General features: G+C 43.3%; 1 protein-coding gene across 1 annotated transcript in view; it reads left to right on the top strand.

Moving 5' to 3' along the window:
• Positions 1 to 4,616: 4,616 nt before the first annotated feature.
• LOC131300351 (probable disease resistance protein At1g58602) overlaps positions 4,617 to 27,139 on the top strand; it is a 35,752-nt gene continuing 13,229 nt past the window's right edge. Inside the window, exon 1 of the mRNA XM_058326137.1 lies at positions 4,617 to 4,990. The gene's annotated coding sequence lies outside the window, so the exon portion shown is untranslated. The remainder of the gene's footprint in view (positions 4,991 to 27,139) is intronic.

Here is a 27,139-nt window from a genome sequence, read left to right as displayed (position 1 = left end):
ATTTAATATATAGCATTGTTTGATAGCGTTCTTTTCGGATTGCTATAAAAAACTACTATGATTTCATAATTTTTAATGTTTGGTTGGCAGATACTAATGTGTTTCTACCATGCATGTATGAAAGGTGATATCAAATGCTTTCAAAACCTATTATGAAAATGGTATGAAAGAAATTTCGTTGATGGTCCTTAGCTGAGCGCTGAATATTAAGGACCACATGTCCTTCATGGTTTTGGTTGATTCAAGATGCTTCCCCTAAATGTTTCTACTGGAATAACCTTATAGTGGTGGGGTGGCCCTGAATCTGGGCTCATTCAATTTTCATTGAATGTACCCTTTGTCGAGTTTCCAATATGGTACCCCATCTTTGGTGGTCTATAACTGGTTTCTCCTTGATGTACCCTTTGTTGAGTTTCTAATAAAATTTTGTTGCTCATCAAAATAAATAAAAGAAATTTCGTAGATATTCTGTCAACATACGTAATTATAAATATATATATATATATATATATATATAAGCATATATTATTACAAATTCATAAAAATATTTTGCTTTCATATTTATTCCCAAAGAAACATTATTTAGATAAATGCTTTGGCAGACAAACTTATCTAGTTTTGATTTTTTGGAGAAAGAACTACTACGATTCTAAAGAAACATTATTGGTATTATTAGTGTAAACATTATTGGTATTTTGGAGAAAGGGCTGGGGCCAGGCAGGGACCCAGACCCTAGTTTTAAAAATCTAATTCTATATGATACCTAAATTTAAATATTAATGGTATTTGTAATGTCCCGAATTTTGGGAATGTTAAATTAACAATTTCATTGAAATTTAACAAGAGTCTGGCTCAATATTACATCATAAACCTTACAAAAGTACTCTTATTCAAATAAGGGAGGATACTAGGGTTTCTATCTACTGCTCCGCTTCTTCCTCCATCCTAGCAAGTTCTTCGGCTCCGAAGGCCTCCAATATATACAGCTCCCCCTGTTCGTCTATGAGGTTTGATGCATTATATCGGCGTCGCCACCAATATAATATGTCAGGGTCACCAAAAGGCAACACCGTGAGCTCCAAAGCTCACTAGTATAACCCAAACCCTCTAACCCTTAACTTACAACAATAAATCATAAAGTCAACAATTTACACATAGTACATACTAATCTAGCCAAAATAATTAATAATGACACATCCGCATTCGATATTCAATCAACGTTGGTGTCCAAGAGTTATGAGTTTGTCCTACGCGACATCTCGTAAGTCGTGTCTCAATTTCCTCATTTCATAACCCTTTCATCATTTCAAAAAAATATTTTTTAACACACCCAACCTCGGTTCCGCCGTTCCGGGTTCTCGAGAGTATCCTCACAATGGTTCCGCCGCACCGGGTTCCCATTGGCACACTTTGCATTGACTCCTCTCCGCGGATAACCAAGCCACACACCCAACCTCGATTCCGCCCTTCAGGGTTCCCGAGTATCCTCACAATGGTTCCGCCGCACCGGGTTCCCATTGGCACACTTTGCATTGGCTCCTCTCCGCGGATAACCAAGCCACACACCCAATCTCAGTTCCGCCGTTCCGGTCTCCCGAGTATCCTCACAATGGTTCCGCCGTCTCGGGTTTTCATTGGCACGCAAAACGCACACCACACAATGGGCTACCACTTTCGGCCACATTACGGTTTCTAAAATATTTCACCCTTTTCAAAAACACGCCTTTTCATAATCCACACCCTAGGTGCCATGTTTCTAACTTTCTCAATTTCCGTGTCTCGTTCTCATGCATTGACTCCGCGGTAAGACTTCACATGTAATCATAAATCATTCATTGAAAACTTGGAACTAAACTAACAAGATTATCCAACTCAATATTACCACAAGTAATGCAAGCAATTCACGTAAGCATGCTCATAACCCTTTTTAAAGATCAAATTCCGAATACTTCCATTCAAGCGATAATATTCCAATCTTTTAAAATCCGTACTTTCTTCCTTTGTGAAAAATTCTAAACAACATATGTTTAATGGAGTAACAATCGGTTATTCATCATGTTCATACTTTCTTTAGCGAAAATAAGTCGTTGCCTATCATGCCATCCAAACACAAGATAGATAACCTTATCTACCTAGACATATTCCACGTTATACTTTGAACTAAGAGTAAGGACATTCTACTTTCTAACATACGGTTATATACGTAGAGTTAGGGGAACAAGGGATTCTACCTTTCTTCTTGGCGGTAGTGGCAACTACGGAAAGTAAATTGACAATCGGGCGGAGTAACTTCCTACGGTATGCTTCCGGAAGTTTTTAAAGAGAAAAGTTTCTCTCGAAACTTGATCTTGACTAAACTACTTGAACTTTTTGAATCGAAAAGGGGTTTTAAGAGAAGTTTCTTGAAGAACTTAGGAAGAACTTCAAGAACAAGGAAGAACTAAGCAAGAACAAGCAAGAACACAAGACTTTCTTAGAGAGAGAAGTTGCAAGGTGAAGGTGTGAGTTGAATGCTTGGACAAGGGTGCTATTTATAGCAAAAGTCTTAGCTATTATCCAAGGGATAAAATTTTTCCTAACAATTATTGTCCAATGGGTAAAAGGCCTTGAATGACTAGATTTAGTACTTTGAATTTGTTTTTGGAAGATTTTGTGGAAGAAAGGAGGATTGTACATGTTTTATATTAGTATTTGTACAAATAAGGACAATGAGAGATAGATTTGCTTGAAGAAGTAAATAACCATTGATTAAAATCAAGTCAAAGTACAATGGAAGATCAAGGCACAATCCAATCTCTCTCTCTCTCTCTCTCTCTCTCTCTCTCTCTCTCTCTCTCTCTCTCTCTCTCTCTCCTAGTACTAATACATATATATAAATACTACTAAGAACAAAACAAAATAAAAAAAATGTACTTAAAGTACTATGTGATCTAGGGGATTTCTAGGCCAAGATTCTTCCTATTAAACTATTCTAATATGCACATGTGTACTTGTAATAAAATAAGTGTACCTATATATGTATAGGTCCAAGTACATATATATTAGTATGTACCAATGAAAAATTATAAGATCAAAATTTCCTATTAAACTAATCCAATTTGGCACATGTTTCTTATTAAAATATTGGATTTTTGTACCTAGAGAATCCTAGGGTATTAAGTCTATAAAGTACACACACACACACACACACACACACACACACACACACACACACACATATATATATATATATATATAAGTATATTATCACATGGAAAATCTAAAAATGATTTGTTTAATAACCCTTGTACTTATTGGAAAGATTAACTCTATTATCCAAGGGGTAATAATTTCCCTAGCGGTTATTGACCAATGGATAAAAGGGTGACGTATTTTATTCATTAAAATAATACCATGTCCTTTAAGCATGTGTATATACAATTATATATAACTATATATGGGTATTTAATATAATCTAGCAAGTACTTTTGGTAGAAACTATAGGTTTTCTATTGTCTAATGGATAAAGAATTCCCTAACATTTATCGACCAATGCTTAAAGATTCGTCTAGGGTTAGGTTTTCTAACTAATTGGTTAGAATCTAACTATACTTTGTCAAGTAGGGCTTTTATTCAAGAAACGAATTTTAAAGGGCTAAAATCTAATTACGATGGATTAAAGAGAAATATTAAAAGTAACATTAAGAAATAATGAAATTTAAACAAAGAACGAGATTTTTATTCACTAAAAATCGGAGTTGTTATAGTATTATTAGTGTAAACTACTTATAATCTTAATATTTTTATTTGATTTGATATAATAAAAAAAAAGTTATTTTACATCCTCACTACTCAATTTCTTTTATAAATAAAAAATAAATACATGACTTTTGTAGTAGCTTAAAGAAAAAAAATAAAATGATTCATATACTTTAACTGCATTAGATTAGAATCATTTCAATGTATTGGAAACCAAAAGCTCTAAATCGTATGGACCAAAAAAAAATAATGTATGGATCAAGCAATTACCGATATCCGATTGAATTAATTTTTTACAAGGACCCGTGAGAAATTATTCTGAACAAATTGGAACGCTCAAAATATTTATGTGGGACCTTAAATATGCAAGCTGCAAGCTAGCCCGGACAAGATGTTAAGGTACACGAAAGTTGCTTCGGATATTCGGTTATTAAAAAAAAAAAAGTGGTCTGGGCAACCGAATAATTTTTCCTCCTAGGCTCCTAAAAAAAAAATTCCTCCTAGAGACGAGAAAAGTTTCAATTTAACGGCATCTCTTACATGATATATAACCTACGTACATAACCCACGTCATATGAGGAAGCATTACAAATAACTATTACTCCTGCATTTGAAGATTTTTTCGACAGAGACAGACTAACAACTCCTCATAAACTAACTGAAGGGCAACTACTATCAAATTTCAAATTTCTCTCTGATTTTTCAAAGTCCATATCAGGCAAGACTTCAAAGTTTGGAAGAACGACCAAGTCAAATCACCATCTTCTTTGGAGTACAAATATTGTTTGTTCTTATTCGGACAAATGTCTTTGTCAGAGTTAAGTTTCACTTCATCTACTGCACAACCAAAACCTCCGTAGCTAGCGCAAAGTTTGTATGAGTGGAAAACAGATACTAAACGAGAGTGTGAGAGAGAGTAGCCATATGAATGGTTGTAATCTGGGTTTCGAAATGTGTTTGATTTTTCTCTTGATTTCCATTTCGAATCACCACAAGTGAGTAGTTCTTGTACTATTCATCAGTGGGTACCAGAGCACGTACTAGGATCTGCTCCATTTTTTTTTTCTGTCCGCCGTTCGCTGCTCTGTTTCTCTTCCCAGAATCCAATCCAATTCAAGCGAAATCAATTTTTTGATCACGGGATCAAGATCTTCGATTGGAGATTCGTAAATTTTGCACGCGCTGCGTGAATATAGGCTCGTATTTACGATCGGTTCACGCGTCTTCTCCGTTCAAGATTGATCAAACTGAGGTAAATCACAGTCAACATCCTTACAATATCTTCTGGCTTATTCGTTTGAGTGCATGGAGTTTTGATTTTAATAGTTTAAAGATGAAGTAGACAATGTGTGTGCATACCGACGCTCTGGACTATCAATGAAGAAAGCATGGTAATGTGTGTTGAAAAAAATTCGGCAACAACAGAAATTTCAGAGAACAATTTCGTTGATAACAATACAATTACAAGATTGAAACAAGTTACAGATTACAATAACAGTAGACAGAATATAAAGATGAGATACAAACTGAATTTCCAGAAAAATCAAACCGAGTCCTGTGTGATACTACAGTCTCCTTAAGAAAGATTCGCCGCCTACCGTTGGTGTTGTAGGTTCTTGTTCGGCATCTTCCTCCCAGGGTTGGCTCAGCTAAACCGCAAGCCGTCGAAACACCACCGTCGACCGCCTTGGCAAACTAACTACTGCCTGTCTCTCTCTCACACAAGAACGAATTTCAAAGTTCTCGAAGTTGTGAATTTGCTGGTGCAGAATGAAGAGAGGACTACCCCTTTTATACTGCTCAGGAGCCTGAGCCTTTGAAATCAGCCAGGAATTGAATTCTCAACCATGAATAGGAGAGAATCAATACACGAAACTGCCGAAATGAATGGCAGGTGCAAATGCCAACATTAACCTCTATTCAGGGGGTATTATTCTGCTAATAATTGTGTCAATAACTGCTGGAAAATTATCATTCATTAATTCTGAAAATTTTCCAACAATGTGCACATAAATTGATTTGGATTTCTAAGTCTGCCCTCCCTGATGTCATTTAGCTTTGATTTGGGGGCATGATTCTACAACAAAACGTCCTATAGCTCCTTGGTTTTTGGAGGGTTAGGGGGGCCACTGTTCCGGTGGTACTTTGAGAGCAGCCACTTTGTGCATATATTGCCAAAGGTTAGGTCTGTCTCCAATCATCCCCGCCCATACCCCCAATAATTGGGGACTAGATAAATTATGTTATGTTGTTGTAAAGATGAAGTAGACAAACATGTTTAGTGTTAGGGTTAAAAACTCTTTTATGTCTAGTTACTCCTAAAGGGATGGGCTACCGCTAAGCGGGATACAGATGGCTCAAGGCCAAAGAAGATCAACCACCACACCAAGCACACTCAAGCTCTTGGCGAGAATTGAACTCTCATCTTTCATACGGAAGAGGTGAGGAAGTGTCATTGGTCTACAAGCCCGTTGGCCCTTTCCGAGTTGCGATGCGAGCTTACAGCCATGTAGTATGTGGGGGCGTCTTTCTTTGTGTTCTTTCCTGTGCAGCTGTCTCCGTGTGTTAAGCCGTGAAAGATGACGCTGGACTTGGGGTACCTGCAGAACCGGAGGGGGATGTTTCTCCGGGAAGAAGCTCCGACGAACTTGTCAGTAAGTGGAGAAGAGAAGAAGAAGTTTAGTAAGAAAATATGCTAGTAGAGAGGAGAGAGTGCTGTTGTGAAGGAGTTCCGAGAGAGTTTCTTAGTGATAATGCCCTTCTATTTATAGGCAAAGGGGTAGAGTGCTGAGCAAGTTGGCCCTACTTTTCACGTGTCGCGTAATCCTCGGATGACGTCCTGCAGCAGGCCATTTAATGAGCATCACTTCCTAGATCTTACAGAGTCACATGGGTCGATGTCAGAAAGGTCACTTCACTCAGAGATGTCACTTCGAATATCAGAGAGGACTGCTTACTTATCAAGAGATACTTCTGGAAGGTTCCATAAATGACTGTACTCGGTGGAGCCCACTTCTGACATACAAAGAGTATCCGAGTGACTAGTGTTCTTTTCCGAAGAACAACTCAGCCGAACGAGAGGATGTCCCTCCCCGGGTGTTCGGTAAGATCACCGAGTGAGCTCAACTATATGTACGTTCGGATATGGGACACAACGTTCGGAAGAGTCTACAGGGATCCGTCCATCCTTCGAATGACTAATGACACAACAGACCGAAGCTCACCTCAATTTACAGAGGAACTGAGACAGCTGGACGACGGGTCAAACAGCGTGAACCTTTATCTCCCCTTCTGGACCTTATGAACCTTCGGATATTTTGGCCCCCTACAATAGCCCCTCAACTCCTGCTTGAATTGCTCGGCAGGGAAGGAGGAGTTGAATAACAAATTGCCGAACATCAGTGCAAATCCAAAGAATGGATGACTGATCGAATCTTTAAAGCCGTTGCTCGGAAGGAATGATCAGAACTTTTTGAAATGTGCCTGCAGCTTTCATTTAATGCTTCTGCAACCACCAATTTGAAACGTTGCCAGGTGTCCCGATTGCATTGCGTGGTGGTACGGCGCGTCTCATCACTTGCCACGTGTCCTTCATCGAGCGTTACATCAATCTCTTGCTCAAATCGTACGGCTAGGGACGACGATCCGCTTCGAATTCTGCCCTAGGTATAAAAGGGGAAGGGGTGGAGAGAGAAAACCATTCTTCCTCCCTACGCCTCGATCGTTCCAGTTGCAGAGCAGAGTCCATTGCCAGAAAAACACCAAAAACTTGCAGATTTTGAAGCATTCGATCACAAATCCTTCTCCATTTCCAGGTAAATCTTGATTCCCTATGTTTTCAATTGCTTCTTAGTTATTTTTGAACACATTTTGCCCTTGGAACGGGTTTTCTCTCCCTGTTTCGACTTGTCCCGCTGCCTGAACACTGGAGAATGTTGAAGGTGTTCATGTGTTCTTCCGAGCTCATGTTCATCTTCAACCGTGTTCTTCCGAACAATGAGCTAGTATTAGCAAATACAACCTTTCACTTGATCAGTGAGATGGCGCTTGGCAGTAAATAGGGAACGCTCGAGTTCACTTGGAACGATAGGCTACACCGAACATAGGTTACACCGAACATAGGCACACCTAGGGTTTCTGGCCATGCAATTCGCTAACGGTCTTATCCCTTGCACCTGCATTTTAGGTATGGAGTCTTCACAATCCACCTCTTCTGGTGAGCCTTCTCAATCGGCCAGTTTCGATCGAGTTTACCCCCAACTTGCTGAGATGATAAGAGAGGAAGCTCGGGGTTACCGAACGAGAGCAGGCGGCGGAGCTCCAAAGGGAATCCCGGGGATTGATTTTCCCGCCTCGGTGATTTCCCTCCGAACTATGGATCCAGATAGTGACATCATCGATCTTGAAGATGTCCCTTCGGATAAAGAAGAAAAAAATCCGAACGAAGAAGGGGGCGAAGAAGGAGAAGAGATGACCGGCGAAGAAGCCGAGTCGGATAGGCGGGAGTTCAACCCAGAGACTCCATCCGCCTCCTCTGCCCGAGCTACGGATGAACCGGAGGTCGTGGGAGAGTCCTCTCACGAGCCTCAAAAGAAGAAGAGGAGAATCGCCCCAATGGACCCCGATCTTATCCCTGACCAAATGGGAAAGGACCCTTGCCCATATTGGGATTCTTTTAAGGACCAGGCTAGCCTCGGTTCCTTTCGGAGAACCTACGACATTCCCAGCGACATCGTCATAACTCCGGTACAAGGCAACCGTATAACATTCAGTGACGAGCATGTCATTGTGCCCCTAATGGCCATTACCGAAGGTGGACTTTGGTTTTCAATGCACAGGATCTTAAAGGAGATCCTGCATCGGTTCGAGCTCACCCCATGTCAACTGACTGTTAATTCTTACCGAATTATCCACTCAATAATCAAGTTGGCCGAGCTCAAGATGTTCAAGCTCGAAGCCCGTCATATCTTCGAGAACTACAAGATGTCTCGGAACGTTCGGTATTCCAGATATTATCTGTGCTCTCGAAGAAATATGGTGAAGATCATCCCCGAAGGGATGTACGATTCTGAGAAGTGGGCCTCGGACTATGTCGAAGTCCGGGGTAACTATGAATTCCCACAATGTGAGTACAGTATGTTCGGGGTCGCGACAAGCAGGGGTTCACCAAGTAAGGATAAGTTCTCAAACTTTAGTAGCTCGTTTGTTATTTAAAGCTTTTGCGCTCGGATATTAACTATCTTTTCTAACTCATTTTCTTTTAATGTTTAATGTCCCATACAGATACCACCAAGGTCAACAGAGACCTGTTGAGGGCAGCAAAAGATTGTGGGTTAGCTACATCGCTTCTCACAATTCCAAGAGAGGAAAGAGACGCCCCAACGATTTTGAGGTACAAACCAACCTACGGACGGAGAATCCGAGGGAAAGTGACAGACGAGGGTGAGCCTGCCTCCCGAGCAAGTTCTGAAGACCTGCCGGAGGAGCTTCTTCCGAGTGAAGAGAAGCCACTCCGAGGAACAATCCGTCAACCAACTGAAGGGATACCTTTTGAAAAAGAAGAGATGCCACCCCGCAGCCTCAAAGCTATTCTCCAGCAGAAGATGGAGGAGAAGGAGAGGGATAAGGGGCTCAAGAAAGCTGGAGCCCCTGGGGCCTCGGGATCTGGTCCGAGCCCAAAGGTCCCTGCTTCAGAGCGCGCACAGAAGCGGCCTAGCTCTGCTCCCCCATCTCCCAAGGGCGTCGCAGCCACCAAGAAGGCCAAAACAGTACCGAAGGAGTCTGAGGCAGGAGGAAAAGAGAAGAGGGGAGTAGAGGGGAGCGAGAAAGGATCAGGGAAAGGCTTATCCCTGGATCTCGATGCGCCTTGGGCTCCGAACTTCATTACTTTGGATAAAAAACAAATTTTGAAGTCGGACAGCCTGAAGGAGGATCCTACTCTAGGCTTTGCCCTACAATCTGGGCTTGCTCTTCCGAGGGATATCCAGAGCCCCTCATCGCTGAAGACAGCTCTGAGCGAGTACTACTACCACGTCGGGAGGGTAAGCCAGTTTTTCATACTAGTGACGAATTCTGATTTTAAGTAACACAATTTCTTCGGATAACTTTAAATTGGTTTGATTGCAGGCTACTCATTCTATCATGAGTGCACAAATGTACCTCACCGAGCACAAAAAGAAATCCAGGCTCCTCAAACAGTCGGTAGAGCACAACAAGAATGTGGCTGTTGACTACAAAAAGAGCCTGGAACAGTCGGAGTCCGTTCTGCAGTCCTTGGAGCTGCAGGTTGCCAACCTCACTGACCTGAATAAGGGGTTGATGGACGCTGCCAAACAGACCAGTGGAGAGGGCAAGGATGAAGGACTCGCCAAAGGAAGGGAGCTCGGGAGGAGGGAGATGAAGGAAGAGATGGAGAAGGAGTTCGCTGTGCATTACAACAAAGGGTATGCCCGAGCCGAGGAGGACCTCGCAGATGAGATCCTTGAAGTCCAAGCCGAGATGAAAAAGACCCAGCACAAGACAAGCTTTATGCTCAGGTACAATAGCGGCTTGGACGATGCAGGGGTTGAGCCAGACGACGAGAGGAGGTCCTTAGTAGAAGTTTCACCTCTGTCATCCGCCGAGGCTGAGCAACCGATCGCTCCTCCTTCCGAGGCTTTTGATGCTGCTTCTGCTCCTGGTGAGCAAACGGAGCCTACCTCGGTCGTACCTCCTCCCGACGCCCAATAGAAGATGTTTTGTTTTGTTTTAAAATCGACACAGGCGGCCTCGAACAAGTAGTCTTTGGTCGAACCGAAATTTGTGATGACATAATTTTGAGGGTGGCACCGAACGATTTACCATTGCCAAACCTTGTTGAATGACAGTTCCTTTATTGTTTATGGAAAAATGTACACGTTGCTTTTGTTCGGTGGAAATCTTAGTTACGAGTGTTTTCTGTGTCAACACTTTAGCTTAACCAATGCTTAATGAATAAAAACACATCACAAATTTGCCAAGTCTTTTCACTCAGTATAAATATCACAAATCATAAAATTGGAGTTACTAAGAAATGAACTTGGGTTTACCCCTATAGTAGCCCCCTACCCTATTGTATTACCTTGGGAATAGAATAAGGCAGTAGAATGGGTAAACAGAGCCGGTCATAGAATTTGCAAACGAGTGATATTGCAAAGGCTACGCGAACGTCACCCGAACAAATGTACCAAGGGCTACGAGAATTTCGCCCGAACGAATTTTACCGAGGGCTACGAGAATTTCGCCCGAACAAATGAAGTCCAAACCGAGCGTATCTGTCAAAGGAAGTACCCGCGTCCCGAGGGCTCGAGCCCGGAGCTAGTTGAGATACCCCAATAAAAAGAGTAATAGGGAAACAACGGAATAAATATTGAGATTTGCATTAAGTAAACCGAATAAAAATGTAAATACAAGAGAAGAAAAAATAAAAAATGGAGGATGTCAATACTAGCCATGGAATTTCCTAAGTTTTTGAGCATTCCATGGATTAGAAATTGGCGTTCCATCCATCTCAGCAAGCTTGTAGACACCATGCCCAATCTTCTCCACCATTCGGTAAGGTCCTTCATAGGGATCCTTTAGCTTGGTTAGCTTTGATGCTTCGGTAACCATCCGAAGGACTAAGTCCCCAACGTTAAATGGACGAGAGCGAACATTGTGGTTGTAGCCCCTTGCAACTTCTTGCTGATACGCAGCGTGCCAAAGGTTAGCATTGTCACGTAGTTCTTCGGCGAAGTCTAACTCGGTACCCACAAGTGCATTGTTGTCCACAGGGTTAAAATTTTCCGTTCGGGCTGTTGGAATCAAAGTAGACAAGGGGAGGACAGCTTCCATACCGTAGGCCATAGCAAATGGAGTACGACCTGTGGACCGCCGAGGTGTGGTACGGTAGGCCCATAAAACGTGTGGAAGCTCTTCCACCCATTTGCCGAGTTTCCTGTCCAAACGACGCTTCAGCCCCCGAGTGATTGTCTTGTTAGATGCTTCGGCCTGTCCATTGCCTTGAGGATAAGCTACGGAGGAATTATGGATCGTGATGTGTCGCTTTGCATAAAAAGCTCTGATGGCGGAGGCGACAAACTAGGAGCCATTGTCAGAAAGGATGGCGTACGGTACGCCGAACCGCGAGATAATGTGCTTCCAAATAAAACGTTCCACGTCGCCTGCAGTGGTCTTGACCAAAGGGGAAGCTTTAACCCACTTAGTGAACAAATCTGTGGCTGTGAGCATATACTCAAATCCGCCTGGCGCCTTCGGCATCTTGCCAACTATGTCAAAAGCCCAAACCGCAAATGGCCATGGACTAGTGATCATTTTAAGGGGGAAGGCAGGCTGGTGAATGAGAGACGCCTGTTTCTGGCACCGAACACATTGCTTCACGTATTCTTCGGACTGCTTAACCATCTTCGGCCACTAATAACCTTGCGTCAGCGCACGCTGTGCAAGGGACCGTCCTCCTGAATGCGCCCCACAGCTTCCCGAATGGAGTTCCTCCAGGACGGCTTGCACAAGGTCATCGTGGACGACACGCAGATCTGGGCCAGTAAATGTTCGTCGGTAAAGGTTGTCGTTTGGATCCAGGAAATAATTGGCCGCTCGGCAACGGAATTTGTATGCTTCGCGTTTGTTCGGTGGTAACACTTGGTTCTTCAAGTAATCAATCACTAGATCCAATTGACTTGGACTGAGGGAGATTGCCATGACCTGTTCACACGGCTGTTCGAAGCTCGGTTTGGCGACTTCGTCAAAGGTAATAGTGCGACTGCCCGAGGTCTTGTAAACCGAAGCAAGACCTGCCAGGGCGTCAGCATGTGCATTATGCTCCCAAGCGATCCATTCTACTTCTACTCGGCCAAATCTTCCGAACAGGGCCAACACGTGGCTTACGTAAGCATTCATACGCTGGTCTTTGGCTTGATAATCGTCGTTTAAGTGACCCACAATGAGCTGAGAGTCACAAAAGACATGAACCGAATCTGCATGAAGCCGAAGAGCAAGTTGGAGGCCTGCAATCAGAGCTTCATATTCCGCTTCGTTGTTCGTCGCCGAGTATCCAATCGAGACAACGCTTTCATGCACGGTCCCGCTCGGAGACACAAGAACGATGCCCGCTCCAGCCCCGTGAACGTTAGAAGCTCCATCGATGGTCAGTCGCTAGGCGTCGCCGAAGAAGAGCCTCCATCGCCGCTTTGGTTTCTTTCGTCCGAGGGAATACCGAGCACGAAGGGGCTCCGTGGGACGGTTACATGGCCCTTCCAAAACCTCTTCTTCTCGAATCCGAGCTTCTTCAGCGGCGGTGGCCAAGGCATTGGCTTTGTCTTGCAAGCTAGGAGTGAGTTCGGCAAAGAAGTCGGCCAAAGCCTATCCCTTGATAGCGGTCCGAGGCTCAAACTGGATGTCAAAATTGGCCAAGTCTTGAGAGAATTTCAGGATCCGGCTTGACGCCTCCGTCTTTCGAAGGACCGCTTTGAGAGGAAACTCAGTGAGGACCACAATCCTATGGGATTGAAAGTAAGGCAAGAGGCTCGTTTTAGCTTAAACGAGAGCCAATGCCAATTTCTCCATAGGCAGATACCTCGTCTGAGAGTCCGTCATCATTTTGCTGGAGTAGAAGATCAGTTGATGCTCCATCCCCTCTTTCCGAACAAGCACCGCGCTCGTAGCGTGATCCGAAACAGCAAGGTAAAGATACAAATCCTCGTCGGGCAGGGGCTTGACGAGCAGAGAAGCGTGGGACAGGTATTGCTTTAAGGATTGCAAAGCCTGCTCGCATTCTTCGGTCCATACGAATCTGCGTCGGCTAGTAGTTATTGCTCGAAAAAACAGACGACAAAGATCGCCCGGACGTCGGATAAAACGGTTCAGGGCAGCCACCATTCCTGTAAGTCATTGTACCTCTTTTATAGTAGTCGGAGCTCGGAGATTTTGCACGGCCTGGATCTGTGTGGGATCAGCTTCGATTCCTCAGCGGCTTACTATGTAACCAAGGAACTTCCCCGAACTTACACCAAACGCACACTTCTCAGCATTGAGGCACAACTTCCTCTGTTTTAAAACAGCAAAGACCTCTCCCAGGTCCCGAAGGTGGTCCCGAGCGAATGTGCTTCTGCAAACCAGATCATCGATATAAGCTTCTACTGTTCTGCCAAGCATTCCAGGAAACATCTTTGTGATGGAGCGTTGGAAGGTTGTTCCAGCATTCTTCAAGCCGAACGGCACGACCTTGTAGCAATAAGTTCCCCGAGGAGAAATAAAGGCTGTTTTCTCCTGATCATCCTGAGCCAAAGCTATCTGATGATAACCCCGATACGCATCCATAAAGCTTAGGCACTCGCATCCTGCTGTTGCGTCCACCATCTGCTCAATCCGAGGGAGAGGGAATCGATCCATAGGACAGGCGTCATTGAGGTTTGTGTAATCCACACAAACCCGTAGCTTCCCATTCTTCTTCGGCACAACCACTGGATTGGCAAGCCAAGTGGGATATAAAACTTCCCGAATGACGCCAGCCTCTAATAGCTGATCCACTTCCGCCATCACGGCTTTGACGTGAGCGGCGGACGAGCGTTGGACTTTCTGCACCACGGGCCTTTTACTCGGATTAACATTTAACGCGTGCACGGCGAACGTGGGATCTACACCCGGCATGTCTTTTGGAGTCCAAGTGAATACTTCTATATTTCGCATTAAAAAGTCATACATCTCCTCGCGTTCGGCCACGCTCAGAGAACTCCCAATTAAAAAGTATCTTCCTTCGCCCCCGGGAATTGAAAAATGTATCAATTCCTCGGTATATCTTTGCTCGGCCGGCACACCAACATCTTCAGTTACTGGGGTGGGAGTGGCTGCCACGCATTGTACTTCCATACAGCTCTATTTATTTGTTACAGTGCTGATGTAGCATTTCTTCGACTGGATCTGGTCCCCTCGGAGGCTCTCCTGACGTCCATTCCATCCAACAAATTTTACCACTTGGTGAAAGGTAGAAGCGACCACTTTCATCTCGTGCAGCCAGGTTCGGCCGAGTATTACGTTGTAGGGGCTGGGAGAAGCGACCACCACAAATTCGATTTCAAGAACCCGCGACCCCGCCCGCACAAGAAGGGTGATCAAGCCGAGCGGCCAAATCGAGGCTCCAGTAAAACTGACCAGGGGAGTTGACGCTGTCCGAAGTTGAGCGGGAGATAATCCGAGGCTCTGGAATGTCGAATAAAACATTACGTCTGCCGAGCTTCCTTGGTTTATCAATACCCGTTGAACGGTTGACTTTTCAATAGCAACAGTAACGACGAGGGCATCTGTATGAGGGAGTTGCACTTCTTTCAAGTCGTCGGATGAAAAAGTAATAGTGCTGCTGAAGCTCGAATCCTCCCATTTCCGCTTTCCCGAAGCGCCAACGTTGCAAACGGATAAAGAGGTGACGGTTCTGTCAATTTCTGAACGAAGCTCGGCCGCCCTTCCTTCGAAAACCAGTCCTTGTATAACGCTTACGAGATTGCCGATGATAGGGGGAGGTGGTGGAAGTGGATTTCGCCGAACGTCAATCCACTAATTTAGATGCCCAGCTGCTGCAAACTCTTCTAGATACCATTTGAAAGGTGAGCATTGCGTAGTGTAGTGGCCGCGCTCCTTATGATATGTACACATCCCTGGTCCGCTCCCGGCTGTGCCTAAGAGTACCGTTGGCCAAACAAAGAATGGCAATTTGCCGATGATGTTGAGGAGTTTGTAGATAGGTTCGGTGAATATCGTATGCTCGGCCACGTACTCGTCTGGCCGCGGTTCTCTTTTCGTTTGTTGCCACGATTGCGGCTGAGGGTGCTGCGGAGGTCGACCCTTGTTGATCGGTTTGTTGGTTGCTTGGCCTGAACTGCCCTGGCCTCCTTGCCCCTGGCGAACATTTGATACTTCTTTCTTCGGTCCAGTTGTTTTGGCAGGTTCTGAAGCCTTTGGTGTTTGTCGCTCGGCCATGGCTTCTTTGTGAACGCAATCCTTCTCGATTATGGCCATGAGCTCTCCCATTGTCTTAGGTGGATTACGTGAGAGGTCACGGAACATTGCCGAGGTTGGATCCAACCCGTTCATAAAAGACTCAGCCGCGACTCCTTGATCACAGTCTGGGATAAGATTATAGACCTCCCAGTAACGCTCGGTATAAAGCCGTAGGGTTTCTCCTGCCGCTCTCCGCATGTTCACCAGCATAGATAATGTCTTCGGTTGAATGTTGCTGGTTACAAAGCGTTTACTAAACTCCAACTCCAGCTCGTTGAAGCAAGTGATAGACTTGGGTTTCAGTTGATTGTACCATAACATGATTGGTTCGCTTAGGGTCAGTGGGAAGATTTTGCACATGAGGGCGTCGAAAAAGTTATGGAGGCTCATAGTTTGTCTGAAGCGATAAACGAACGCGACTGCGTCCTCCTTCGCCTCGTAACGTTTCAGCTTTGGCATGACGAACCTGTCTGGTGGCCGCTCCTGTTGGATAGCATCCACGAAGGGGGAAGCCTTTGCTTTCCCGAGCTTCGAATTATCTTCTTGAACTGGGGTTTGCGGGATAATAGGGAGAGGAACTTCAGCACGCGGCTTTGGAGTCTTCCTTCGTTCTCGTCAATGGTGCCGATGATGCTCCTCTTTCTCCTTCGGTCGCCGAGTGGCCTGAACCGAAGGCGCCCGCGCCTTTCCTCTCGAGCCTACCAAATGAGCATGCCAAGGCTGAAGACCTGGGTCGACGGGTTGATACATGGTTGGCAAGCCCGTAAACTGATCGTATAGAATAATCGTATTATCGTGTTCCGAACGGTTTCCTCGGCTATCTGTTCGGTGGCGACTGCCAGAGTTAGCCGAGTGCCACCCGTCATGGCGTTCGGAATTGTGTCGGGATCGAACCGAATATTCCCGGTTACTGCTGGTGTGTGTACGCCGAGGTGGATCATTTAGATCCACGGGCCTCTTCCCTCTTTTTGGACTCTGTTGCCGTTCAGAATGAAGTTTCACTCGTGCTGACGCTCCTTCCTTATTGGTTCCGGCTGTCGAACCTGTAGCCGAAGATCGTGTGCTCTCGGCACGAATAACGCTCGTCAGCCGAGGTCGTGAAGCTCCTTGGTCAAGACGCTCAAAGACAGTTCGTCGCTCGGAAGCGGCGAGTTCGGCCGTTTGGGCTGGATGAGACGTTCTACTTCGTTTGCGTGGTCCCTTCGGTCGGTTGGGCTCGGCAGGGTGCCCAGGAGCAGGGGTTATGGTCACCCCTCCGTCCAGCTCCTTCAGCCGTTGTTGAAGCATGGCAATAACCGCCGCCTGACGTTTCTGCTCCGCCAAGGCGATATCCAATTCGGTAGGTGGAAAAGAAAGTTGGCGTGCCACGTGGGGAACCGTCCTAGCCGCTTGATGGGGCTCGAGGCTGATAGAACCATATCCTTCCAACCCAAGAGTGAAGTTCTCTGGACCCGGAGGTGAGGCGTTGAGCCATTTGTTCCGTTCAAATGAGAGGAGCAGACAGAATTTGAATTGGGATCGAATCAGGCCCTCAACTAGTGATATGAACACGGAGAACACGAAGAACACCACAAAGAAACTGTAAGTGGTCCCCAGCAGAGTCGCCAATTGTGGGGGCGTCTTTCTTTGTGTTCTTTCCTGTGCAGCTGTCTCTGTGTGTTGAGCCGTGAAAGATAACGCTGGACTTGGGGTACCTGCAGAACCGGAGGGGGATGTTCCTCCGGGAAGAAGCTTCGACGAACTTGTTAGTAAGTGGAGAAGAGAAGAAGAAGTTTAGTAAGAAAATATGCTAGTAGAGAGGAGAGAGTGCTGTTGTGAAGGAGTTCCGAGAGAGTTTCTTAATGACAATGCCCTTCTATTTATAGGCAAAGGGGTAGAGTGCTGAGCAAGTTGGCCCTACTTTCCACGTGTCGCGTAATCCTCGGATGACATCCTGCAGCAGGGCCATGTAATGAGCATCACTTCCCAGATCTTACAGAGTCACATGGGTCGATGTCAGAAAGGTCACTTCACTCAGAGATGTCACTTCGAATATCAGAGAGGACTACTTACTTATCAAGAGATACTTCTGGAAGGTTCCATAAATGATTGTACTCGGTGGAGCCCACTTCTAACATACAAAGAGTATCCGAGTGATTAGTGTTCTTTTCCGAAGAACAACTCAGCCGAACAAGAGGATGTCCCTCCCCGGGCGTTCGGTAAGATCACCGAGTGAGCTCAAGTATATGTACATTCGGATATGGGACACAACGTTCGGAAGAGTCTATGGGGATCCGTCCATCCTTCGGATGACTAATGACACAACAGACCGAAGCTCACCTCAATTTACAGAGGAACTAAGACAGCTGGACGACGGGTCAAACAGCGTGAACCTTTATCTCCCCTTCTGGACCTTATGAACCTTCGGATATTTCGGCCCCCTACATAGTATCACGAAATTACTCCTGCCCCCTCCTCCTACAAGCATGTTCTCCGGGTTCATTATCTCCATCAACATCTTCGAAGCTTCTTTCTCGGTCACATCTTTAAGCGGTTTAGAGATGTACATTTCCACAAACTCCCCGAGGTCAGTATATAGTTCTCGGAACTTGATTTGCCCCATCCCAATCGGCAACATATTAGGATGCTCAACTAGGAGGTAGAGCATATATCGTGATATGCACTTGCCTCTGTAGTGAAAGTCCGCATGAAATTCTGCCAATGAAGTAAGGTGCTGGACAAGCATGCTCGGCTCACATATATAATCGAGTCGCTGACATATTTCTATAGCAAGGTGCCAGATAAGAATGCTCTGGTGGAACTCCATCTCAACGCTCCACTCAAGATCGGTACCGCCATGCCTATTGAGTGTCATTCCTCCCCGACGGCCAAACAAGGACTTCAGATCTGTGCCTTGGTCGTTATTTTCCGCCCAAGACCTCAGACCCTTGACTGAGCGAAAGCTTCTATTCGGTAAATCTTCAAATCGATCGAAACAAAGTTGTGCCAGAGGAGTAATTCTCTTATACAGGTAGATCTCAACAACTTCCTCGATGCCTAAAACCTTTAGGATTCTGAGGCAAAACAGGGGTTTTACTTTCGAGGCAAAGCAAAAACTTAGCAAACTCAACTGTTCCATGGTTTTTGACCACCTCTTGCGTTTTCGACCCCAATTTGTTGGTATCATGGTACGGAGACGATTGATGGCTCGTAACGTCGTGGTTTTTCTACGCTTAATCAACCAATGAGCAGTTTGGTCGGAGAGGATTAGTTCCCCAAATGCACATAAATCCAGTAGCAAAGCAACAACCAACAACACCAGAGTCATTGTTATGTCAATCTTGGAGGAATTTTTCCCTACCATTGCCTTGTCCAATGATACCATCACCAATACAGCGAGGATCAAAAAACTTCCGATGATTCGTCCAGCGATCCCCCAAGAAGAATAGACTATCGTTGCTTTGGTGTACATAACATCGTATATCAATCCGAGTTCAATCTCGATTACCTTTAAAGCCTTTATATAGTCCATTTTAACAAAATCTAGAGAGAGAAGCAGACACAACAACATTTATTTTCCATTTCCACTGTTTTCGTTGGGTTACAAAAAATAGAGTCCTAATCTATTTATACAAACTAGACTGTAAAGAAACACACATTCCTCTTAGCTTTCTAATGGGATGAGAAGTCTTCACTTGGATTGCTGAGGTGGACAAATGCTGAGGTGGAGCTTGTATCTTAACTGCCCCCATCTTAACAGCACTTAATTAGAGACTAACCACCCTTTAGTGAGCTGGCTTAACACCCCCCTGCAAACTAATGGGTGGTGCACCAACCATTAGTTTAGATTTAAGCAACTGAAATCTGGACACAGGTAGGCCTTTGGTAAAAATATCTACTATTTGTGCAGCAGAACCAATGAAATAAAGAACAATGTTTTTGGCCAGAACTTGTTCTTTGATGTAATGATAGTCAAGCTCTATATGCTTTGTGCATGCATGAAAAACAGGATTATTGGCCAAGGCAATGGCAGACCTGTTATCACACCAGAGGACATGCGGAGGAGAAACAGGAACATGCATTTCAGAAAGCAACTGCTGGATCCAAACCAAATCAGCAGCAGTATGTGCCATAGCACGGTACTCAGCCTTTGTAGAAGATCGAGCAACGGTGTGTTGCTTCTTGGCACACCAAGATATTAAATTGGGACCAAAAAATACTGCAAAACCTGTGGTGGACCTCCTATCCATGGGATCCCTTGCCCAATCAGCATCAGCAAAGGCAGTAAGAGCTAAAGAACCAGCAACAAAATGTAGACCCTGACTGATGGTACCCTTGATGTACTTGAGAATTCTTTTTACAGCCCCAAAGTGACTCATCTTAGGCCTGTGCATATGTTGACACACTACATTAACAGAAAAAGAGATTTCAGGCCTAGTTAAGGTAAGGTATTGGAGAGAACCAACCAAGGACCTGAACAAATGAACATCTGGGAAGAGAGGATCATCAGGATCAACTAGTTTTTTGGCAAAAATAGGAGAAGAACTAGACTTGCAGTCTTCCATACCAACTTTGATCAAAATGTCAGAAGCATATTTAGCTTAGGATAGAAAAAGACCCTTCTCTATAGAGGTTACTTCAAGGCCCAAAAAGTAGTGCAAATCACCCAAATCTTTCATTACAAACTTAGAGCTCAGAGATTGAATAAGAGTGGAGATAAAAGCATAATCACTCCCAGTTACGATAATATCATCCACATAAATCAAGACCAATGTTACTGTTGAATTCTTATGAAGAATGAACAAAGAAGTATCTGCCTTGCTTGAGAGAAATCCCAGAGAGAATAGATAAGAAGAGAACATAGCATACCATGCTCGTGGAGCTTGTCTAAGACCATACAAGGCTTTGGTTAACTTGCAAACATGATTGGGATGAAGAGGATCTTTGTACCCCATAGGTTGTCTCATATACACATGTTCAAAAATAATACCATGCAAGAAAGCATTTGAAACATCCAACTACCTTAAAGGCTAGTGATGATGAACAGCCAGACTTAAGACAATTCTAAGAGTTGGTTGCTTGATAACTGGGCTAAAGGTCTCACTAAAATCCATCCCCTCAAACTGTTGATTACCATTGGCTACAAGCCTAGCTTTGTATCTAGCTATAGACCCATCTGAATGCCTTTTAATCTTATAGATCCACTGACAACCAATGATGTTAAAATTTGGAGGGGGAGGAACTAAAGTCCAAGTACCTTGGTTAACCAAAGCTGTGTATTCTTCAGCCATAGCCTTTTGCCAGACAGAGTGTGTAACAGCTTCAGAAAAGAATTTAGGTTCAGCAGTTGGAGCAACAGAAGTAAACAAAGATAAGGGATGTTTAGGTTTAAAAATTCTTGCTTTAGATCTAGTTGTCATAGGATGAGCCACAGGAACTGGAGAAGGAACAGAAAGAGTATTGCCTAAAGACTCTGAGACATGGTCAGCAGAAGAAGTAAAAGAAGAACTCACTTGAGCTAAAGAAGAGACATCAGGAGAAGAAGTAGGAGTAGACACAGAACCAGCAACAAAAGAAGACACAGAAGAAGGTAAAGGAACTTGAACCACTATATCATCAAAAGAAGTAAGGGAAATAGGAAAAGAAGAAGGAGCGATTGAAGTAAAAGAAGAAGTCCCAGCTATAATGTCTTGAAAAGGAAAAGAAGTCTCTTCGACCTTGACATGTCTAGACACATAGACTTTGTCTTGAACAGGATCATAGCAACGATATCCCTTAGAAGTAGAACAATAGCCTAAGAATACACAAGTAACAGACTTTGGTAGCAGCTTATGAGCATTGTAGGGTTTTAACCATGGAAAACAGGCACAACCAAAAGGTTTCAAAGCTAGATAATCAGGAGTGGTATGAAACAATAAGGTATAAGGGATTTGAAACTGAAGAGAACTATGTGGTAAACGATTGGCCAAAAATACAGCAGTAACCCAGGCTTCAAGCCAAAAATGTGTAGGCATACCAACATGAATGAGTAAAGTTAGAGTAGTTTCTATGAGATGTCTATGCTTCCTTTCCACTATCCCATTCTGTTCCTAAGTATATGGGCAAGAAGTTTGATGGACTACTCCATATAACAGAAACAATTGAGTGAGGTAGTTGTTAACAAATTCACCTCCATTATCAGATCTCACAGTCTTAACAGGAGTATCAAATTGAGTCTGAACATAAGTTTTGAATTGTGTGAGAACAGTTTTTACTTCGGACTTGTAATTGATAGGTGTGTAAATACGCCTATTTATGCCCCCTAACTTAGGATTTTTATGTCTATTTAGCGCGTTACTTAAAGTTTGATACTAGTTAATTGTGTTTCAGGACTCGCGGAGCAATTACATAGTGTACGGAGCTAAATTGAGAATTATTTTATGCGATGGGCCCACGTAAAAAGCAAATTCAGTTCGGAAGGAAGTTTGTTGAAGTTTATGATTTTAATTATTGGACCCATATTTGTAATGGACCAATGAGGCTAATCTTAAAGAATCAAAGCTTGACTTGTGGGCTTAAGCAAGTAAGTTAATTTGGGAGATTGGAGCCCATGGCTGCTGACTCACGGCCAATACAAAAAAAGAGCAGCAAGGGTTTAGGAAGAGATATCTTTTACTTTTCACGTGAGAGAAAAACAGAGGGGGGCTGCCGTCGGGACTGCTTTTCCACGCAGAAACAGAAGAACGGCACTTCAATGCAGATCACGACCGAACCAGTCACAGGAACTTTGGATTTTATTCTTTTGCTTTTCATTCGAAAGCTTTAAGTTTCCAATGGAGCTTTATTCTTGCATGCTTATTTATTTTTACTCCATGAGTGGCTAAATTCCTTGACTAGGGTGATGAGGAGGTCTCTTCAAGTAGCGTAGTTGTCTGATTTTTAGGGTTTTATATTCAACTTGATTGTGTGACTTGATCGATTCATAACTTTTTATGAAGTTCTATATTTTTCCAATCTTCGAATGTGTTTGTATCCATAGTTTCGAGCACTGTCATACAATGGTTTTTAATATTTCAGGATAGGCTTTGAGATAGACTATACGACGTGAAACAAATCGTGTCGTTGGCTAAATCCAATAAGACGATTCGTGCCGTGTTGAGATAGCCTATACGGAGTACGAATCTTGATTATCTTTTTGGGAATTATCGATAGGAATTGCTACCCTACGATGATCTGGTTGAATGTTGAATGTAAACCCTAGGCTTCGAAATAATTGCGTTACAAGAGAAGACTAAATCGGAAACCCTAGTCCTTTCTCTCGATTGTTTCAAAATCTTTTAATCTGCTTTCTAGTTTAGTTTTAGTTTAATCAAATCAACTCAAATCCACACTTTTTCCTTTGTAGAATTAAATTAGAAATCAATTGAACGTATTGCAACTTAGCTTTTTACTCTCCATGGACGATCTCGGACTTAACTGCTATTCTTCGGAATAATTGTTAATTCCTTGTTTTATAAATTATATTTTTGGTACGAAAACGACAGACCAGTAATGCAAAGGAAATAGCCAGGAATACCTACTAAAGTCATCAATTATAAGCAAATAATATCTATATCCTTGTACAGAAGGAACTGGGGCAGGCCCCCACACATCCATATGTAAAAGATCAAAAGGCTTAGAAGAAGTAGTAACAGAAATAGGAAAAGGCAGTTTATGACTCTTTGCTTGATTACAACTGAAACAACTCACATCAAAAGGTTTAATAACGGGCAGTTTAAACTGATTTATTAAAGAGTGAAACAAAGTCAGACTTGGATGACCTAACTTCTGATGCCAAATAGAAGCTGATGACACACGAGCACTATCTAGAACAGGAGAACCTGAGAAAGAGGAAGCAGCACTAGAGGAGGTCTGAATTGGGTACAAACCCTGAAGGCATGGCCCCTTGTGAAGAACTTGGAGAGTGTGATTTTCCTGGATCACATAGCCGTTACAATCAAAGATTAGGGAACAATTATTGTCTTTTGCAAATTGATGGACAGACAAGAGATTGTGAGTAATAGCAGGTGAATGCAATACATGATTAAGTTTGAAACTGAAGTGGGGAGTAGGTAAAAGTCCTTTACCAGTATAGGGCACAGGAAGAGAAGTTCCATTTCCTACTACAACACCCTCTCCTACATGACTAGGCTGATGAATTTGCAGATTGGCTAAATCATTAGTCATATGGGCTAAAGCTCCACTGTCAAAATACCAGTTTGGGTTGACTGCAGATGAGGTTTCACTAGACACACTCCGTATACCCTGATATCCTCCATGACTACCCATATTTGCAACTGATGGAGTGAAAGGGGATGAAACTGCAGTTCGAGGAAACTGAGAAGAAGACTGTCCATTGAAAGAGCCATTAGAACCTCCAAACTGACCATTAGATGCTCCAAATTGACCATGAGAGGCACCAAACTGTCCATTGAAAACATTGTAGCCATTATGTCTCATCAATGTATTCTGTGGTGGAGCAGCATAGTTTAGTTGAGGAAAAGTGGAATACCCCCTCTGATTTCCAAACCAAGGTGATGAACCTGATCTCCCAAACATAAAGAGAGTTGAAGATGATTGAAACTGCACATGAGGTGGTGGTTGATACTGCAAATTTTGTCGATAATAACAATACAAAGCTGTATGATTGTCTCTTCCACAAATCTAACACTCGGGCCTTTGAGAATTGCCTAAACCAAAACCTCTTCCTCCTCTATTTCTATTGAAAGCTCCATCATAATTGTTGCTTCTATGTGATTTCGAAAAAGTCTGTGGATAAAAGAGTCCCGGTCCATTAACTGGTTGAAACATTTGAGCATGTGAAGATGAAACTCCATTACTCCCGGAATAAAAAGGCACACCAGATGGAACGTTTGTGTCAACAATTTGAGTCTTAGATAACTCAGGCATTTTAGATGCTGCAACAAACACCTTGGCAGAAGTAGATGCATCCTTGTGAATCCGTGACTCTTCAGAATAAAGAATTGTAGTTAACTCATCAAATGAAATATCTCCACCTCTAGCACCAATAGCAGTCCTAAGTTGTTTGAATTCTTCTTCTGGCAAACCATTCAGAGTGTAAAACACTAAGTCGTCATCATCAACATGATGTCCCACAGCCTCTAACCTCTGTGCATGTCCTCTAATCTCATCAATATAGCTATCCATTGAACCAGTTTTACTCACATTGTACAATCTGTTTTTCAACTCATGAATACGTGCCTTAGAGAGAGAATTAAACCTCTGTGCCAGTGAAAACCAGACTTGTGATACAAGTTCAAGTCCTAGAACATGAGGTAGAGTTGTCGAAGACAAACTTGCAGTCAAGCATGATAAAAGTTGATTATTAATCAACATCCACTTGGTATATTCTGGATTCACAACAGTATTATTTGAAGAATCCCTAGTTGTGGAGGAGGGACACTGAGTACTTCCATCTAGAAACCCAACGTAACCATTAGCACGAAATGCATTTACCACTTGAGTTTTCCACAGCAAATAGTTTCCAGAATCTAGTTTAATGTTCACTAGTGAATGAAAGTTAGAAACAAGAAAGGCTAGTGCAGGTGGCATTGTGCTTGATGAAGATGAATCCGCCATTGTTGTGTTCAATACGAAGAAGAATCACAACTTACTGATCAAAGAGAAAACTGGATCTGTACTTGAATCTTGAAAGAAATCTACTTCAGGATTGAATTGAAATGAATCTGTACTGGAATCTTGAAAGAAATCTACTTCAGGATTGAATTGAAAGACTTGCGTCACGATGCTCTGATACCATAACAAAATCTAGAGAGAGAAGCAGACACAACATTTATTTTCCATTTCCACTGTTTTCGTTGGGTTACAAAAAATAGAGTCCTAATCTATTTATACAAACTAGACTGTAAAGAAACACACATTCCTCTTAGCTTTCTAATGGGATGAGAAGTCTTCACTTGGATTGCTGAGGTGGACAAATGCTGAGGTGGAGCTTGTATCTTAACTGCCCCCATCTTAACAGCACTTAATTAGAGACTAACCACCCTTTAGTAAGCTGGCTTAACACATTTCAATGCTTTCAAAGATTGCTCTGCTTGCATCCCGATCTTGGAAGCCGATTATGAGGTCCGCGAAGAGGCGCTTGACCATCTCAAGGAAGCTATGGGCCATAAGTATCTCAATTGCATCGTCACAATTAGGAACCGAATTGTCAAACACCGGGACCTCCACCTCAAGCACTTGATGGGCAGTGACATGGTACCCTTCCAATTGCTTCAACTTGCAGGCCTCCATTGTCTTGGATTCGCTGGTCGGGATTTCAGGAATCGAGTCCCTAAACCTTTTTTCGCTTGCCGAGAAGAGAGCCCAAACTCGTTCGCAGTACTTGATAAGGCCAACAAAGAAGACCACGATAAACATTGGAGAAAGATGCGATGAGGTTGACCACGACATGAGCAAGATGTACACGGTCGTCACTGCTTGGATAATGACAGTGAAAAAATGCCTCATCCATAGCTCATTGTCTTCCAACGAGAAAGCGGTGATGGTGTCCATCCCACCCATGTGCAACGGCAAGAAAGTGGCCCAAAACGCCATTAACTCGTAATCCGAAGCATGAGCATTGCTATTACCATTCCAGTAGACTTCTGCGACGTTGTTCGAGAGGATGCCAATGGCCATTGTGGCTACAGAGTCAGCAAGTAAGTAGGCGGACCAAACAATGGCTTGGATCCAAGTTTTAGCAATGTACTTTCTGCGATTTCCAAAAATGACAAGGACTATTTGGGCAGTGAGGCTAAGTAGAACCAATCCTTGCAGCTGCCATTCCTTCCATAGGTTCCTCCAACTTGTTGGATAAAGCTCCGAGCTCCGCCTTCAGCTGATCAAAATTACGCTGCCAACAACTGAGAGAATTATCTTAACATGTGAAAATTTTGAATTCTAGCATAACAATAGAAAAAATTTTGAATTCTAGCATAACAATAGAAAAGAACAGCAATTCATTGAATAAACTAACAGAAAGAGATTTATGGTGTTTCATGGCAATCCTACAAATGATGGTGCTCGTTACTGGTAGTACTATGGTCAAGGACGGACACAAAATTTTAATTTCTCAGATTGAACATGGACGTACGTTATAGAAACATAACTTTTAAATTTGGGGACAAATCTATGTAAGTAACGAATGGCATGAAGCAATACTACTGTAACAATCTCCCAACGAAACATCCTTGGTCCATTTTCTTGTGATGGCGGTGTTCAGTAGCGGACATAGGAAATTAACATAGTGACCTATTATTCTTAACCTTAAAAATTATTTGTGACGAAGCCCAATATGCAGCACTATGCTTAGGTGTATATTCATCATTAACTACAAAAAAAAAAAAATTGGAATAAACACAGTAACAAAAGA

Source organism: Rhododendron vialii, chromosome 9a (assembly GCF_030253575.1).
Source record: "Rhododendron vialii isolate Sample 1 chromosome 9a, ASM3025357v1".
Classification (NCBI taxonomy): Eukaryota; Viridiplantae; Streptophyta; class Magnoliopsida; order Ericales; family Ericaceae; genus Rhododendron; species Rhododendron vialii.
The sequence above is the reverse complement of the archived record's forward strand: the minus strand, read 5'-3'. Positions and strand labels throughout refer to the sequence as shown.